This window comes from Meleagris gallopavo, chromosome 1, assembly GCF_905368555.1.
Source record: "Meleagris gallopavo chromosome 1, MGAL_WU_HG_1.1, whole genome shotgun sequence".
In the NCBI taxonomy this organism is placed as follows: domain Eukaryota; kingdom Metazoa; phylum Chordata; class Aves; order Galliformes; family Phasianidae; genus Meleagris; species Meleagris gallopavo.
In genome coordinates, this window is record NC_139404.1 from 165188177 (window position 1) to 165194176 (window position 6000).

Below are 6000 nucleotides of genomic sequence, written 5' to 3' on the forward strand. Positions count from 1 at the left end.
CTCCCAAATACCATTTTGAAAAGCAACTTAGCTTCTTAGAAATGTGATTTTCAAGGAGATTTAGATTCTTGAGCATTTATGGGCCAGCTTGGGAAAGGAGTTCCTGCTCAGCAGACTTTACAGAAGCATTGTATTGCCAGCTGCTACTGATTTTAATGGAAATGCATCACCTGCACTGGAGTCTGACAGTCTCACTGAGCACCCACCTCCACCTTCACAGGTATAGAACACCTTTACAATCAGATTTGAAGATGCTTTTCTAAACTGGCTTCATATCTTTCTCACTAAATAAAGTGCAAAAATGCGTTCTCAACCTAGCTCCTCTTGAGATGGCGAGTTGGAGATCATTTTGCACTACCAGGTTTCTTGAATTTCCTTATGTCAACAAATATCACTGTGATAAGAACAACTATTTCGCAAATCTGGCCTAAGTCTGTTTTGAAAAGGTAGAGATACATCCCATCTAATATGTGAACTAATCTCTGCAGGTGCTTGATTTTGAAAGACCAGGGAAATTTGTCAACAGCGTGTTTACATTTGATGCTGAAAGTACAGGATAAATGCAGCCATGGATCCAGCATGTAGCCTCAAAATGTTTAACTAAGCCTACCAGGATGAATCCTTCAAACTATCTCATCAGATGGCAGAGTCATGAAGCAAGTATGGTGGTGGAAGGTGCCTAAGATGAATAGAAAAAGGCACTGGATGTCTGTTTTCACCCTTATCTCTGCCTGCTTTGCCAGTTTATTCTCTCCTGGACTTTATTTCACCAGATGCTACATAAGGATCTTCCAGATTTTAAAGCTGGGAAATCACTTCCCCTTAGAGGTAATGGATAGTTCTACATTGGAATCGTGGAATCATAGAATCACAGAATCCTTAGAGTTGGAAGGGACCTCTCTAGGCCAAGTCCTCTGCAATGAACAGGGACATTCATGGCCTTGGGGTTAGAGTTTGAACAACTGCCATACTCCTTAAATATTTGTATGTAAAATCTCAAGAAAACTATGCCAAAAATCTCTGTGTGTAAAAATGTGTGTGAAGAAAAACAAGGAAAAGAGGACAAAAGGTTAAAGACTGAACACTGGGCATGTAACACAGATTTACATGAGTAAAGTAGCCTTCAAGGGGCACATAAGCTATCTACAGCTTATGGTACAAGATGAAATTGCAAACCTACGTTTCAAAGGGAATATTACATCAAGCAAAAGAATCTACTTGTCCAGTCAATCTTTTCTCTGATGTTCCTTGCTTGCCTTTTCTCCCAGTGTATTTTGATAAGCGTAAAGAAATGTTGTCTATTTGGAACAGCTACCTCGTTTTGTATCCCAAAAGTTACTACTGAAAAAAAAACAGTCAGATAAGAAACCCAGAGTCACTGGTGCATGAACAAGGCCTCCTTAAAGGTCAGGATATTTCAAGAGCCACAGAAATTCTTCCTAAACAACTTGCCCTCACATCCAACATGGCAAGAGGTTTCTGTAGCAAAGAGACCCAGAGGGGTACTTGGCTCCCAAGATGCTGCTTGAAGCAATGGGCAGCCCTCGCCATTCCCTGGTATAGACTGATGATGGAATTGTGTTTGGAGGAGCTAAGAACTTGCCAAATCTTACCCAGAGAACTGCTGGAGACTGGCAAGCTCTGTTGGTTGGTAGCAGTCCCCCTATGCGAGCTCAGCTTTATCTGAGCCCTTAATAAACAACCCAACATCTGCTTGATGATATGAGCTGGGACAGAAGTACTGGACATCTTGAGCATGATTTAACAACGTCTGTGACCTCAAACAATTTGTTATTTCTTTAGCACAAGCGGAGCCTGACCCCACAGGCATTCTTTAAATCCCTTTGCTCTCTTCCCCTTCTTTTCCTGCCTCCAAAAAGGCTATGGGATGAAGAAAAAAAAAAAAAAAAAAAAAGTTATATGCAAGAGGAACTAATATTAAATTATAAGTAGCAACAACCAGGCACTTCATCAACATGAACACAGAATTCATAAATCTTTATCACCAGCAAGTTTTTTTTTTACGTATCTGGAATCCACTATTCTGCAAATTAGTCCCATTTGTCCACTCAGTGCTAATGCCATTAAAACCGACCTCATTTGCCAAGTGTGTGAGCCCAGAAATCCCTGGACTTGTTAATTTTTCAGCTGAAAAATTCACCATCATCTCGATTCCTAAGCTAAATTTTATGGAAAGAAATCATCTTATAGCTAGAAACGACACCCTTGGAACTCTAAGGAAAATTAAGACCAGACCACCCTTTGTTTGGTTTGGCGCTGGTGGGCACTTTAACACCTGTGTTATTTTCTGATACCCTGAGAGCAGTCACTCCCTTTCATTCCAACTCGTTGTTTTTCACCTCTTCCTCTGCCTGCGGTTGCCACAGAAATCTCAGTGTGCCCTGGGTGACCAAATATATGATTTCTCACAGTTTCCCAGAGACTGTTCCAAAAAGAGTGGATCCTTTCCTGCCCACCAGAAAGAGAGCTCTGAGCATGGGCAAAAAGCTCTGAAAGCTTGGCAAAGCTGGCGAGAAAGTAAAAAGTTTTCCTGAAACTCGTTATTTTCTTTCCCTATTTTTACTTGGTGCTTTGCAATTAGTGCTTCCCCAGTTAAATCTGACTTCTAATTTCATTTTCCATTTTTGAAACAACTTCAGAAAAAAGTACCTTAGCTGACTGTGACCATTAAAAAGTTCATCTCTTCACCAAAGGGTTGCTACAGGAGAAAACAAGTACAACACCATCATGGCATTATGGCATAAGCTTCATTGTATACATTTAAAATGGAGAATGCAAAAAATATGCGTGCTGGAACAGCACAGAAGTCAAGCAAATGGTAAGAGAAAAAATAGTGCACCGTTTCCCGTCTACTTTGCATCCTGTTTGGTGAAGAAAACTTTGTAGGGCCATGATGGATGCCTTAAAATGGGTATTGGTCACAGCTGCGATGCAGCCAGAAGGTTGAGCTTCGATAACGAAGCACCTCACAGCCTCTTGTTGTGTTTCAGGAGGAAATGCACTGAGGATGCTGTCAGGGAGATGAGATGCATATGGCTGATGGGAGTAACCCCACCAGTCCCACCTTGCTCTGTGCTGCTGGTCACCTCTCTAACACAACACAGGTTGTGCCCTGGTGCACCTCCTCTGTGCAGTAGTTGAAGCATCCCACCCGTCTGCCATTTGCTGTAGTTGACACAAGATTTGGCTTTCTACCAGCCACAGTGGGAGCAGGGATGAAGGCCCAAGCGGCCACTTGGCAAACCCTATCTCAGTGCTGCTGGAGCTGGGCTGCAGCATCGCCCTGCTGTGCCTCTCACCACCGCTGCTTGGTGGGAGGGCAGCTGGCGGGCAGATGGGGCAGGAAGCTTCAAAGGAGCTGCCGGCCACTTCCCACTCCCACTGCTAGTGTTGAAGAGGGATGAGACCTCCAGGCAACAGAGAGGGAGGGGGAGCAGATGGCACCTTTGTAAATGGGGACACCCCACCGGGTGGGACTTGGGGGATGCAGAGCAGCTCCCTATTGCAGTGCCCACCTGAGCACCAAAAGTGACACTGGCACCCTTCCTGGGCTGCAGGGAAGGTCAAGCAGTGAGCATCGTTCTCCCAGATTTCTTTTAAAATGTAATTCATGCAGCATACAGGCCATGGGGAAGATCATCCAGTCCCAAGATTTGAGCGTTCTGCAGGCACTTAGATCAGGAAAACCTCAGCATGCACACTTTGCATCCCATAACTTTCTCCTAAAACAGCCTAAGCCCATCCATTGCCACCATGCTCCCAGGCTGCAAAGTGGGGTTCAGTGCCTCTGGGACACCAGGGACAGCACAAAGCTGTCTGCTTTGTGGCATATTTCCCTGCTGACATGAGGGCTGTGCTCCAAGGGCTGTGCCTTTGGTAAGTATTTTTGCAGCAATAAAGAAGCATTTTCACTGGGCAAAGCTGCATTTTAATAGTAAGTGGAGAGGACTGTTAAAAACTGCAGCAGGCCCCATTTGGCGCCAGACATTTCTTTATTTTCCCCCTACATATGTACCACATATGCAAGTACAGCTGAGAAGCTGACATAGATTTTTTTTTAAAGAAAGAAACCTCTGAAGCTGCCCCAAGAAAGATGTTCTGGGCTTTTAAATTCTGCTTGTGCAAGAGCTGTGGACACCTCAGAGACCTCTTATGTCTGCACTTTTGAATTCTCTATTTGCAGGTCATTAATAACACGAACGACAGTGATGGGGGTGTAGGAATGAGAGCTTTCCTCTCCTTGTGGCCTCTCCACAGCCCAGATGCTATTTGGTTTTGGTCCTGTGGCATGAGAACACCTTCACAGCAGACAAGGAATAGGCAAATAGCAGCCACTCCTTGCATGGATTTGCATCACTATGATTAGTCTGGGACAGCAGAGATGGGTCTGCAATATTAGAGTCTCCCACCCTAGAATCTCCTACAGCCCCTCCTCTGCTATAAGTCTAGGGATACCATTTGATTTTCTGAGCAGCCCCTTTGGTCCTCCTCCTTGCTCCCAGCGCAGCTGGTAGTCAGTGATTTCTAACCTACTCCTATCCTCAGGAGTTTCTCCAGCACAGGGCCAAAACTCACCTCCAGGCTGCATTTTATGGCCCAGATATAGCTGCAGAAGTAACAGGAAAGTCACTCTTACAAGTTCTTTCCTGAGTTTCATCTGAAGAATATCTTGCCCTTGAGTTCATGAGGGGCATTTGAATGGGCTTGCCTGTGTCCTTTGTACCTTAATGTTCATGGGCAACACTAAATAGCTTCCTTTCTTCATACAGCCATGAGAAATCCCTACACAAATGCAAACATTCCTTAGGCTCCTTTCTTTCAGTACAGGAAATGCCCATATGATTCACTTTGGTCTGTAACTCAGAATATGCTCTTTATCCAGGCAGTATGACAAATGCATAGATCTAAGAGGGAAAAACACATACTGGTATCCAAAATCCTCTTTTTGAAACCTCTGGCTTCTCTTCAAGTCTCCAAATCTGTTCTGACGCAGTTTGCACGAAAGGATGTTCAGCTAAGGATGGCATCAGCTCTGCTGTAAAAGGAGTCCTCACTGCCTTCCTCCTCTTCTGACATTTCCACCAAATCTCTGATTCCTCCACTGAGCACCTTCCCATGGGCTCAAGGACCTACTGCACCCTTAAGGATGGACAGAGACTGTGATGCCATCATTCATTTTTGAGTATTTGTCATTGCTGTGTTAGCAGAGATGAGTCTGCACCTAAAACTTGCAGAGTGACAGTCATTCTTTCCCCTCATTGCCAAACCTAGATTTCCACTCTTGTTTGCTGCATCCTTCAGCTTTTACAACTCCTCTAGCTTGGTCTTACTTGGTATTATTTGTATTTTGGTGGTGTTCAGAATTATCACTGCGTCAGACTCTGTCTAACAAAGAAAGGGCAGCTGTAATGTTTCCACCCCCGTTTCACGGCTAGGCAGAGAGAAATTACGGGGACTTCTTAGCACATCATTTAAAAGGCCCCAAACTGCAGCATGAAAAGCTCTTTGTAAGTTGCTGAAGTTCCTGGGTGGCCACAGGGCCTGTGTGCTTCCCATCAAACATCTTCCAGTGTTTTGAAGCGCTGTTCCTTGTTGCCACCTGGGCCGCGTGGCTGTGACCTTGTGAGTGCTGCACACAAGGGAGGGAGCAGAATTCCTGGGCTGCCTGCAGCCCTGATGCCCCATTTCCAATGCCCTGTGGTGGCAGAGTCCAGTTCTCAGTGACATATCCACTGCATCCCGTGCCCTCTCAACACAAAGCATGAGGAAGTATGACTGGCTTGGAGGATGCTCTCATCTGCAGAGCATTGCCTCTCTCTTACAGAACCAGAGAATCATAGAGTCATTAAGGTTGGAAAGGACTACTGAGATCATTTAGTCCAACCATCAGCCCACCCCCACCATGCCCACTGACCACATCCCTCAGTGCCACATCCACATTCTCAGACATGACACAGGAGGAGAGGAGCAGATGAGAAA